At 38.2% G+C, this 13,548-nt stretch overlaps 1 protein-coding gene across 1 annotated transcript in view; it reads left to right on the top strand.

Moving 5' to 3' along the window:
* The window catches only part of RAB27B (RAB27B, member RAS oncogene family), a 161,876-nt gene that overhangs the window by 27,212 nt on the left and 121,116 nt on the right, over window positions 1-13,548 (top strand). The window lies entirely within an intron of this gene.

Below are 13,548 nucleotides of genomic sequence, written 5' to 3'. Positions count from 1 at the left end.
GGCTACGTATTTCTTTTTCTTTGCAAATATTTAAGAACAAGAGTGTTGCAGTTGAAATTACCTAGTAAAAAAGGAAAATAATAGGTTTTATGGGGCCTGAAGCTTGCAATATTTGGGGGAGCTTCTTTGACTTAATTAAATAAATTAAATATTAATATAAAATTGGGTATGGAAGCAAAGAATTGTTTGAAATGAGAAAAAAAATGACAAGAAATTACAATTTCTTCTAAAAACTGAAAAGTATGAGAAACATAAAATCTAGAAATATTTTTATTAATGAATTGTCTGATACAGTTTTATAATACCTGCTTTTCTTTTGGCTACATGTTCTTTATACGATAAAGATTTATAAGACCATTTTTTATAGATAGAATAGAAAGATAGTTTAGTCTCTCTCTTAGCATAATTGATCAGAATCTATGGTGTGCAGCTCCCAGGGGTATACAGCTGTGTTAGCTTGACTATGCAAACAAGATTTTTTCAGTTTCACACTTTTTTGGGGTATCATCATATAATTTATAGAATTGTAAACAAATTTGGTGAACTTCTATCTGTTTTCCCTCAGATATGAGCTAGAAGTTTAAAGACATTTAGGATTTTCTTGTGCAGCATCTAATCTTAAGTACTAAGCTGATGACACTCCTTTACCACTTTGTAATCTATGTCCTGTTGTAGTGACATATTTTGAGTTTTACGTTATACTTCTTGTCATCCATATTTTGTGTAAAATTGGCAAGAAATTTAAATCTTTTGCCAGTGTCCATAGATTCGCTCTTCTTCATTAATTAAATTATCAAGCTATGAAAGGAGGTCAATTCATTACTTCTCTTTAAAATGTATTTCCTTCTCAATAAATTATTACTTTGGCCAGATAATTTTTTATCAGGTGTCTTTCTTACAATCCTCTTCTCGATTCTAGATTGATTTAATCATTCATCAGTATCACTTTTGTTTAATTTTCAGCTAATTTTTTCTCGGGTCTTTTATACATGCTGTTAAATAGATGAAAGAAGCTATTTTTCATGTATATTAAATCATGAGTTTGTAAATACTCAAACCGTGTAAATTACAGTTCAAATGGCTGATTTTCAACTCAACATTTCCTTAGCCAAGTGCCCAAAATACTCGTGGCCGCTCATATATGTCTGATATGAGAGGAAATGGGACAGAGGAAAAGTCGGAATGAAAATGGACAGTGTTCTTAGCCAATGGCAGTGAAAAAATCCTATTTTTGTAAATTTGGCAAAAATATACGACCTTTTGATTACCCCATGCAAGTAAGAGGACCTGAAATTTATGCCTCATCAACTTTGAGGCACATCTTCTTATAGGTGACCCTTAATATATACATATATAACTTGTCTGCATATGAAATATGACCCAATTATTTACAATATAACCTGCATGGCACTAAGTTAGTGCACAAAAAATCACAATTTCCAGTTGAGAAAGACATGATCCTCAAAAGTTCTTTTGTAATAATTGCATCTGTATTCGTGTTTGTAAATACGTTGAAATATGAAGTAAGGAAAGAAAAGTAAAATACTTGAAAACTAGCGAAATAAAAGCTATATACACCACACACACATGTACAAAGAGAATGATACAGGACTGGTTTTAAATACCAATAGTGTGAGATATGATGAGAGAAATACCAGCCAACCATAATTTGATGTCTCTAAACCCCAGATTCAGCATTTCCCTAGGCCTTGTCAGGCATGCTCATCATATTATACCTAGGAAGGTCTGCTCTGATTTGGACAATGAATCAGAAAGAATGTATAATTCTTCCTTGGGCTCTATCCTATAGATATAACTATTCAGATTATGCCTTAAACAGAACAGAATCTCAATAAACATTTGCGGATTTTCACTGAATTAGTACTTTATTCAGGTGCAGCTATCTACTTTTAAGTGCAGCCAATGTGTCACTGTTTAGGAATCCGACTCTTGTAATCTCTTTCCCAAATCTTGTGTGCATAAACTTGAGCCCTGTCGCTAAGCTCTCAAGATTCTGGCCTTGCTCTTTCTCCATATCTTCTAACTGAACAGCATTGTTTCAAGTTATGTGAAACCAATAGTGATGGTTATTAATATCATATAAAATGTAAAAGACATCTGAGCCAAGAATAAAATGTAAAGCACAGCAGAACCAAGAACTGATTTTTTAAATAATGTTCAGTAGATTAAAAGCTGTTAGACATTTGAGTCAAATTATTGTAACTGCCAGAAATAGTTAGATTTTGTGTTAACTCAAATTGTTCCCCCCATAAATGCAAAGGCTCTGAATTTTTACTTGCTCACTTGTTTGAATGATTTGATCCAAAATTAAATTTAGCTTCTGAAAGCTCTAGTTATTATTTTAACTAGTCGAACATGTATGATCCGTTACAATTTTCGTTTACATTTTTGATTTGTATCTTTCCCTAACTCATCAAGTCGGTTTTGTTGAGTGCTCTCCTCAAAGTGTTCGTTCATTTTATTTACCAGATTCCCCCACTTCCTCCTCCTGCCTCCCCTGGCAAAAAATTAACATCTCGATCTTCCTCAGAAAGGACGAATGCTATGGGAAACCAGGCACAAATCAAAAATTACACTTTTCTGTCACTAATCCTGTCATTCCTTTAGAATGGAGAGAAATTCCTTTTGTGAAACTAGTTGTAGCTCAGTGAATGTGGTATCTTTCCTTTCTCTGTGGAATGAGAAGGGTTTTTGATTAGAATAAAAGAACTATTTTTGGAGGACCTGTTGAAAGTTAGGTGTAACATTATGTTTTGTAACCTGGATTTTCTTCTGTGTTTTCCAGGAGATTCTTTGTCCTTTGTCAGATAATTATCAAGTGTTCTTAAAACAATTTCTAGTGGGAGTCATGACAATTAAGATTGTTGTCAACTCCCTGGTGATTTGATTCAGAAACTGCCTTCGCTGTAATTGATAGAACAGGTATAGGAGGTGGTAATTTCTCATTAATTCCATTCAACTTACCAAATACTTATGAACACCATTGTGTGTACAGTATTGTGTTAGTAACTGTGTATGATAAGGAAATAGAACAGATAAAGGTTTCAAGGAACTGACAACCTAGTAGAGGAAATTAAACAAGTATCCAAATAAACATAGTACAAAATTCAATAAGAGACATGCCTAACCCGTGTTATAAACAAAGTGTTAAGCGTTAAAGAGGGAAAAAAAACAGGTCGGGTTTGTGAGGAATCAGGACAGACTTCGTGAATGAAGGATTATCTGAGACAGGTCTGAAAAGCTCAAAAAACAAAAAACAGAGGAGGAGGATGGAGCCGACAGACCCTGCTGGATTCTAATACTAATTTTTGCCATAAGCTCACTCTGTGTCACTCTGGACAAACAAATGGCTCTCATTTATCTTCTCCCTAAAACAAAGATGTTGGACCGATGATTCTAACGTGGTCTGCAGTGTGCTGACATAGAAACAGTACCAGAGAGTTACTAAGTGGTCAGTCGCTAATTAGCTTTGTGTCACTTAATCTGCTTCGACGCCTCATTTTATGGTGAGTTTGAGAAGCTTAGAAGACTTCAAAATCCTCTCTGTAGCTTTGGTATTGTATAATTAAACACAAACCCAGCACCAATTTCTATTATCGTATTCTTACCAGAGGTAAAGAAACCTTGCCTTTTCTTTTTTTTTATTTTATCATGTATTCTCCAGTGAGCAGCACTGATCTCTGCACACCGCAGTTGGTCAATAAGTACATATTGAATCACCACTACTGCCAGTAAATGTGGCAAGTCACTAACCAGTACTGAGAAGGTTAGATGACATGTTTTGCAAGATGCTGTATATTCAGAGGGATTAAATACAAAGACAACTGGGAATACTAGGTAAAATATAATAGATATCAGAGTAGTGGTTGAGAAAATAAGCATTATTCATTCATTAAGCAAAGATTTAATCAGCCACTTCTCTGTGCAGGATCTCTTTCCAGATACGTGGAGACAGTCTTGAGTAACTCACATATGATCCCTTATCTGCAGAGAACTAAATTGCATAATCACTCAAGCGTATGTTGCAGGTGTAATAAGTACTATGAAAAAATACAGTGTTTTGGGGCTGGCCCCGTGGCCGAGTGGTTCAGTTCGCGCGCTCCGCTGCAGGCGACCCAGTGTTTCATTGGTTCGAATCCTGGGCGCGGACATGACACTTCTCATCAAACCACGCTGAGGCAGCGTCCCACATGCCACAACTAGAAGGACCCACAACGAAGAATATACAAGTATGTACCTGGGGGCTTTGGGGAGAAAAAGCAAAAAATAAAATCTTAAAAAAAAAAAATACAATGTTTTAATCAGCACAAAAAAGCAGGGTACCTGATCTAGTCTGATGGATCGGAGAAGCATTTCAGAGGATGTGGTGCTTGAGTTGAGATCTAAGGGATGAAGAGAGTGAAACTGGGAACGAGACTGATTATTTCAGGTCAAATGTGGTAGGTGGGAACAAACAGAGAAAACCTGGCCAAGAGTGAGTGGCTTGTGTTGCAGGCAGAGATGGGCCTGTAGCTTAGAGAGAGTTCTTGGAATTTTACTCTATGTGAGATAGAAAGCCACTCAAAGGATTTTGAGCAAGGAATAACATAAGTTAGCCTAGGTTTTGAAAATATCATTTTGGCTGCTATCTGGGGAATAGACTATAGGAGTCAAGGATGGAAGACAGGAAGCCGTTAGGAGGCTATTGCATTAGTCCAGGCAAGAGATGATGACTTGAACTTGGACATGACAGGATGATGAACATTTTAGTGAAAGGAGAAATTTTTGATGTGTGAACTGATGTCACAGGGTAAGGTATCATAGAGGAGGTAAAATTCAAACCAGATCACAAAAACCAGAAGAACTTTGAGTGAGAGAGTTGGTGACCTCCTCAGGAAGGGCAGGCGGAGCTGGGGGCAATCATGAGTGTTACTGCAAAAAATGGGATTCTCCTACCCAATGGCCATAAATAAGCCAACTAATTATGGCATCAGCTTTTGAGAGAGAAATCAGCTTTAATCTGCGAGTCTGATCTGCAGGGAGATGGGGGTGTGTGCCCTCAGATCTGTCTCCCTGGTTCAGGATTTGGGGCAAAATTTAAGAGGTTAGGAGAACAGGCTGATGTGCAGAAACATTGGAGGGGTAGGTTTTGATTGGCGGGCTGCAAGCATTTATGGTGAGCATTTATGATGAAGTTCTACACTTTTAGGGTAAGGTGGAGAAGGAATGTGAGCACCAGAGCTTCCTGAATGCTGGAACCTTTGCTTCTGATAAGAGTCCAACTTCTAAGTTCCAGTCATGTCCCAGTCCATTGGTTCTGTGGCGGGGAGAATCTTTGGTTCCGCAGTCATTTCAGATCAAGATTTCTTCTTCTGTGCATGCTCTGGCTGTGTAACTTTGCAAATTTTCTGAAAGACAATTTCTTAATTACTCTGTTGATAAGATAGGGTCAATTGAACTGGTCGTAGAGCACCCATGGATATATGAGGATGCCATGTTTGGAGGAACATTGAGTGTCTTCAACTGGACCCCTGAGTCCAGTTGAGGAAGGAAGAGAAAAGTGTGAGAGTTAGATGAGAGGCCTTTGGATGCCTATCTTAGAAAATTGGAGAATATTCCTTAGATAATAAATAACAAGTGTCCATTGTTGAATCAATGGGAACGGTCTATGGAGAGGCAATTATTGAATAAGGGGCATGCTTGGTCTTTGTTTTGTACTGAATACCAAGAAATTTGCTTGAGGATCTGCCATCACAATGGGGATGATTTGTTGTATTTCATTTCCTTCATTCTCCCTACATCTCTTGTCTCCCTGAGGTTATAACTTGGGAAGTAAATCAAGATTTCAGTTGAAACTGTTACCAAAGCACTCAAAATTTCATATGGATTCTCATTATTATTTTTTCCAGCTGAGCTTAACTCCTAAGTCTCTTTAAAATGCAAGTCTTTGCTTTTTCCTTAGATGGGTGAGATCAGTTTCCTTTCCTAAAGAGAAATATATCCATTCAAATAGATACAGTGAATCAGAATATAGAGTTGTTTTGGTTCTAGGGTTTACATAAGAAATGTAACACGCATATCCATCCCTGCCATGTGAATGTATTTCCTATCCTAGGAACAATTTATTTCTCTTTAAATTTTGCTCTACTTGAATTTCAACTAAATATATTGTCATAGATATTCTTAATAAGAAACACCAAATATTAAAACTGAAAAAGGACCCCTACTTCCCCTGCCTACATACAATTGTTTGTAAACTATCATTCTGCTTTATCCTCTATTCACAGCAGACTCTAGCAGGCAGTTACCACTGGGGGGGCCACATGCCCTTTCCACTCAAAACACCAGTGCATCTCCTATTTATAAAGCAGTGAAGAAGAAAAACCCAATAGGTCAATAATCCTATGTGTCAGTAAATCCCATTGGCTCTATTAAAAATAGATCTAATAGGATCACTTCTCACCATCTCCTGTTACCAGCTCAAGACACACCATCCCACAGGTGGATTATTGACATCTGAATGGCCTAACTGCTCTTGATGCTTCACCCTTGCTCCCTGTAGGGGGCTGAATAATGTCTCTCCCAAACTCATGCCCACCCAGAACCTCAGAATGTGACCTTGTTTGGAATAAGGTCTTTGCAGATGTAATTAAGAGAAGGATCGAGATGAGACCCTACTGGATTAGAGTGGGTCCTAAATCCAGTGAGAATGTCTTTATAAGAGACAGAAAAGGAGAAGACACAGAAACACAGAGAAGAAAGAAATGTGAAGATGGAGGTAGGTATTGGAGTGATGCATCTACAAGCCAAGGAGCTCCAAGGATTGTCACCAACCACCAGGAGCTAGGAGAGAGGCATGGGACGGTTTCTCCCTCTGAGTCTCCAGAAGGAACCAGCCCTGTCAACACCTTCATTTTGGACTCCTGACAAGTTTCTGTTGTTTTAAGCCACTCAGTTTATGATAATTGGTTATGGCCGCCTTAGGAAACTGATACACTCCCTTCCAGTCTATTCTCTTCTATTCTCCTCTGCTCAGTCTGCTTTGGCCACGTGGGCCTCTTTGCTCATTCTTAACCCAAACACACTCCTGTCTTGAGCCTTTACACTTGACTCCCTCTCTTGGGAATTGTCTTCCCTCAGGTATGTGCATGTCTTGCCCAGTCATCTCCTTAAATACTTTGCTCAAAGATTATTTCCTGCTTGAGGTTTTCTCTTATCATCTACTCCTCCCTGCTGCCCACTCCTTATCCTTCTTCCCTGCTTTGTTTATTCTTCCTAGTGCTTACCACTCTTCGGCAAATATTTTACTCCTCTATTTGCATGTTGCGTGCCTCCTTCCTCTGTACTGTAGGCTGTGTGGGTGGGGATTTTTACTGTTTCGATTCTATTTGTGTCCCCCAATAACAGTGTGTCATAGCATCCCCAAGCATAGGTGAATAAATGCTTAAACTACAGAAGGTTATTTCACTTCATATTTATTTTTCTAATTAAATAACTAATTAATTCACCCATCAAATATTTATTGAGTCTCTAAGCTCAATGCTTTGATGAATATTATGATCCATAAAAATTGGTTCTTGCCATCAGGGAACTTAAAACTTAAAAGGGTAAATAATATATACAAAAAAGAGTAAGTGAGGGTGGTGGAAAGGCTCTAAAGTGAGAGTATCTTGGTTCATATACCGTGTCTGACATTATTTTGGGTATTTATAATATTTTAATAAATTCATATTTTTGTAGATGATGTTTTTTGAAAAGTCACAATACAAACCAGTGAGTAGGACACAAGAAGGACAGGCTTCTTCCAGAAACACAAAGTGCTATAGAGCCCAGGAAGGGAGAAGTCATTTCAGGCCATGGTGTTCAGGGAAGGCTTCCTGGAGGAGGAGGTATTTGAGCAAAGCTTTGAAAGTATGCATGATTTGGGTAGGTGGAGATTACCAGAATGTGCTCCAAGGATAGCAAATAATACCACTGATCTGGCAGATGTGCAGTGTGTCCAGCTTTAGTGGGAGAGAAGCCTGGAAAGGTAGGTGATGGATTGAATATCCTGTGTATGGTACTACTTTCCTTTAATTCCTCGAGCTCTGTTTGAGAGAAAGAGAAACATGGGTAGGAGATGTATCTGTCATTCAAATATATTTGAAAAACTTTATGACTCAGGCTTTTCCCCTTTCATCCCTTGGCATCATTTGTTTCTTCTCCCTTGGCCCCATCCATTTTAGATACTGAAGCCCCAAGCTCCCTCCAGGACTCCGGCAAGAGCCGGGTCCTAGAAGAAACCAGCAAAGTGAATGAATGAGAGGTGTTAATTGAGCCTGTTTTTCATTCTTGGTTTGCCTGAAGGGGAGAAGTATTGAGAAGGGAAAAGCTTCTAAGTTCCCATTCCCTAGTTGTGGCATTTGTCACCTCTAATCAAGCCATCCCTCTTTGCCAGCCCTGACATCGGAAGCATGGCACTTTCTCATTTGCACATTCTTCTTTGGTCCGCCATTCCCTGTCTTGTATCTAGTAGCTACTAACGAACGGTAGTTAACTTGATTTTTATTTAATTCAGCTTGTTTATTGATTCCTCTCTCTTCCTCTTAGCCTTCCCTAAATGGAAGTTCTTGACCCTGGGCTTATCATCTTCCCATTCCCTCCCTGGGGTCACAGAGGCGAGCACACACCAGGCACTCAATTAAAGCCCATCAAACTGAACTCAGCTCTCATGGAACAAACAACGTTTTACTACTCCAACTCTCATATCTATGTGGGTAAATTTCAAATCTCTATCTCTGGCTAGACATTTTCTTTGAATCCTGTATCTCCTGAAATGGAATGTTGTAGAACATTAAATATGAAGTCAAGAAATGGGGATGAAAGTCTTAGCTGTGCTTCCTGTTGAGTGTATATTTGGAGAAAAACCTGATATTTCTGCTACTAACTTTCCTCCTCTGCAAAATGGAGGTGATAATATCATACCCATACCTCATTTGGAGAATGAGCTAAGATGGGTGAGTGGGATTTGCGAGCCGTTGTGCTCTCCCTATGTCACCATTATGGTGACAGAACATCTCCTGTGGGATATTTGCCTTTCTACTCCTCTTTGGAATGTTCCTTTGTCTATTAATGACACTACTACTCTGTTAGGTTTAAACTTGGTATTTTTTACTGTCCCTTTTCTTTGTTTTCTTATTTAGTTGCTCTTTGAGCTTACTGATTTTTCCTTGAAAATGCATTTCAAATTTGTCTACTCCAGGGTAGAAATTCATCCTAACTCCTACATCTGTCTACTAACTGATACCTACTGTCTGTGTTTTCTCACAACCCCAACTCACCTCAAACATCACGAACCAGATTTAATTTCAAAAAAGACCGCTTGTGTCATGTTACTGTCCAGATAGAAATCCTCCAGTTGTTCACCCTTGTACTTCTTTTATTCATGCTCATTCATTTGTTCTTTTAATTAACTACATCTTTGAAATTCCTCTTCATGCCCTGGCTGTATGCAAGATACTAAGGATGAGTAAGAAAAGACCCACAACTTCAGGAAGACTCTTGAACTTTCATCAGAATAAAGATTTTTCAATTCTGCATATAACCTGCCCCTTCAATCTCCATTTCCTTTCCCCTCCAGCACAGTGCTCCCTCCCAACCCCACTCCAGGCAGCCTAGATTCTTCACTCCTCCATGACTAACGCATTACATTCAATTTGACTTCAAGATATAGTTCATGCTGCTCCGCAGCCCACAATGCCCTTCATTTGCTAAACAAATATGTATTGATCACCTTTGTGAAAGGCATTATGCTTTATACATATCCTTCAGCATCTAATTTAAAATGTACTTTGTCCCAGTTGAGCTTAAGTCTAAAATCCTAATGTCCTCATCTGTACTTTATGGGGCTACTGGATGCTGAATTATTCACTGCCTTTGATTTTGCTTACTTGTGTGTTTGTCTTGCCTAACACAGCGAGATTATAAACTCCGAAGTCATCGTTAACTTCCTATATCTCCTCCCTCCTCTCTCCTTCTCCCTACCCCCAGCATACAAAGAGCTGCCTGCGGGAACATGTTGCAGATACTTTTTAACAAAATGAATTATTGAAGGATGAGATACTGGCTTACATCCCATTGCTCACTGTGATAAGGCAACTCACTAATGTTTATTCTGCAGAAGATTACTTCTGTCAGAAACTGGTGTAGGCACACACACCAGAAGAGCTTCCATGTTCGAATATGTTTGAGAAATAATGGATTAAATAAAGTTAAAGCAGTTTACAGGAGGACCTCTCAGATTCTTTAATATGCTAATTAACACTGAGTTCTTCTATCAGGAACCATAGTTTCCCAAATTAATTTAACTAATATTTTTGGTACAGTGCATTTTTATAATTAGTTCTCACAATCGCACCCCTGGAATTGCCAGCTTTAGACTTCAGGACGCCTAAGAATTCCTGGAGTTCAGTTTCAGATCTGTAACAGCTGCATGAAGTAACACGTGCCTTTATTCCATCTCACCATTTTATGATCTTCATAGTAAACCCCCTGAGGATTATCAAAAGCTGTAAATAATAAAAACAAATATAAAACATGGAACATTATAAATGGGGTCATTATTGATGAGTAGAAGGGAAGTGATGACCCTATAAATTTAGCTTCTAGAGGTTGCTTAGCAGGTTGAGTAGAAGCAGGTAGGCGTATGCAAAGAACCCCAGATTAGGATTTAAGAGACCTGGGATCCATTCCTGGCTGTGCCCTCAGCTGCCCTATGATTTGAGCAGATAATTTAAAGTGTTCGGGTCCTGGCATTTTTCTATTTATGAAACAAAGAGGTTAGATGAAATAAGTACTAAAGTCCCGCCCAGGTCTAAGTGTCTACATTCCTGTAATCCGAGTTCTTTACATTTCAGTTGTGTTTTACCTGCATACAAATCCATGCCTAAAGACATAGACACAGTACATGAAATACTAGAAATCTATGACTAGGGATGAGCAAGTGACTGGCTTATGTTTCACATCCCCTCTGGTAGTTTGTGTGCTGGTTCCCCAGAGATAATACACTCAGCTTGTTAGTTTTGAAATGTTGTTTCACTTACTCATTCTGAAGTGAAGAAGCCATGACCATCGAGGGAATTTTTTTTTTCCTTTTTCTCCCCAAAGCCCCCCAGTACATAGTTGTGTGTTCTTCGTTGTGGGGCCTTTAGTTGTGGCAGGAAATTTTTAATGTGAATCACAGAGCCAAATAATCACTAATTCAACGTAATGTGACTTTCCTAGTGGCTTCTTTAGAAGGTTGTTATTGGTTCAATTTTGGTTCTTCTTTTAATTGTGCCAAATGACAAGAATGTAGGCATTTGGCCACAGCTGACAAGGAACTTTCAAGAACTATCCAATTCACTTAATTTGTGAATGAATATAAATTTGGACTCTACACTCAAACAGAGAAGGTGGAAAAAGTTTAGTCTATTACAAAGGTTTTTCCCACCCTAGAAACCAAAGATTTTCTTTTCTTTTATCCTGCACTTTTAACATATTGCCTAAAGGAAGTGAAACACTGAACTACTTTCTCCATTTCCTCTCTGAAATGTTTGCTCAAATACTTACCAGACAGGTTTTCACACAGTAAATAAACTGGAGGCCAAATAACTCCACACACAACCAAGGTTTACCCAGTGGCTCACCCCGATGCGCAGTAGACAGTATTGATTTTTCGGGAGTCACCCAGCTGTTCTAACTAAATGGTTAGAGGTCATAGTCAGTTCCCTGATAAGATAATGGCCATGAGGGCATTTAATTACGATAGCTATTTAGCTCCCTGTATTTTTGAGGGAACCACCAGTAAATGGTGACTGATTAATGGTCTTTCTTTAAAACAAGATACAAGTAAAATAATATAGGTAGGAACTGTTTGTATCAAGGTGTTCACAAACACAATAAGGCACTCACCTTACTTTTGTATTTTAGATAATGACCTTGAATACTATGAAATCAATTAATGTTGTTTATCTTCTGTTTTTATGTTATTTAATATACACTTACATCATTCCATCTGGTCAGTCCTCAACCAGCTGAAATCAGACCTCAATTCTTTTGCCTGTTTCACACAATTGATTCAAAAGCACACAAGATAAGCACAAGTACCACCCTCTGCACATGGAGTGTTGCTATTTTTGTATGACTTATGTTTACCTATTGTGTGGATGCAGTGAACTCAGCCTTATCTCCAGTAAAGTCATCAGATCGTGGAGGAATGTTTTGCTCTATAAAAGTAACCTAGAATCATTTCAGGAAATGGCTGTGTTGAGTGAGCTAGTGGGAAGATTAAATGATACTCAGGAGTATAATGATAAAAAACAGATGACCCTGTCTTCCAGGAATCCTGGCTGATAGAGACATGGAGAAGAAAGGTAAATAACAATCACGGTGCCACCTGGGATGGTAGGAGCCGCTGTGGAGTAAAGACAAGGAGGGTGGAGAGCCTGGAGGAGGTGAAACTTGAGCTCACATTGAGAGATGAGCAAAGATTCATGAGGTAGCTAAAGAGGAAATCCTTATAATAGCAAATCCCCCCAAAAAGATAGGATTAGAGAATGGAGCATGTGATGGGAATGGGAAGGTGTTCCCTGTGGATGAAGCATGAAAGTGTTTGTGAAAATGTATAGATATGAAGCTGGAGTAATAGGCATTGGTCATAGAGTGAAGAGCCTTAAATGGAAAACAATTTTTAAAATTTTTCAAAAATTATTGCCTTCAGTCAATAAAGAGCTATTGAGGACTTTTAAATTCTCCTTCCTACACTCAAAAAACATATGTAATTTTCAGGGGCCAGCCCTGTGGCTGAGTGGTTAAAGTTTCACACACTCCACTTCAGCGGCCCAGGTTTGCAGGTTTGGATCCCAGGCGTGGACCTGCTCCACTCATCAGCCATGCTGTGGAGGCATTCTACATACAAAGTAGAGGAAGATTGGTCATGGACATTAGCTCAGAGCAAATCTTCCTCACCAAAAAAAAGGAAAAAAAATATATATGTAATTTTCATATATAATAAAAGTGAACACATACAGGCTTTCTATACTTGATTTCATCTTTGCCTCTTGTCTCCTATAATCTCATCACTAAACTACCCACTCAGGGTAATCAAAGTTAACAATCTAATCTAACCTTTGTTTTTTTTTCATGGATCATATAATCACATAAATCATGTAAAAACACACAGACATACATGGACGGAGTTATCATTGTTTATAAGAATTTGCTCATATTATATACACTTTTCTGCATCTTGCTTTTCTCACTTAATGCCTATTTGAAATTCCCCCAAATCAACTTACATTTTTAAATCTTCGTAAGATATGAATGTGCCATATTTTCCATATTTTATTTAATAATTCACCTATTCATCTATTAATATGGTTTTTGTTTCCAATTTATATGCACACATACATATCCATATATATTCTAAACTGGTGTTTATATTTCTAGCATAAAGACTTAATTTTAATAAATGGCCAGATTACATTCCTAAAAGGTTGTAGCAACACACTTTTCTGCCAACAGCCTATG

This window comes from Equus quagga, chromosome 9, assembly GCF_021613505.1.
Source record: "Equus quagga isolate Etosha38 chromosome 9, UCLA_HA_Equagga_1.0, whole genome shotgun sequence".
Taxonomy (NCBI): Eukaryota; Metazoa; Chordata; class Mammalia; order Perissodactyla; family Equidae; genus Equus; species Equus quagga.
This window is presented reverse-complemented; position numbering and strand designations above follow the sequence as displayed.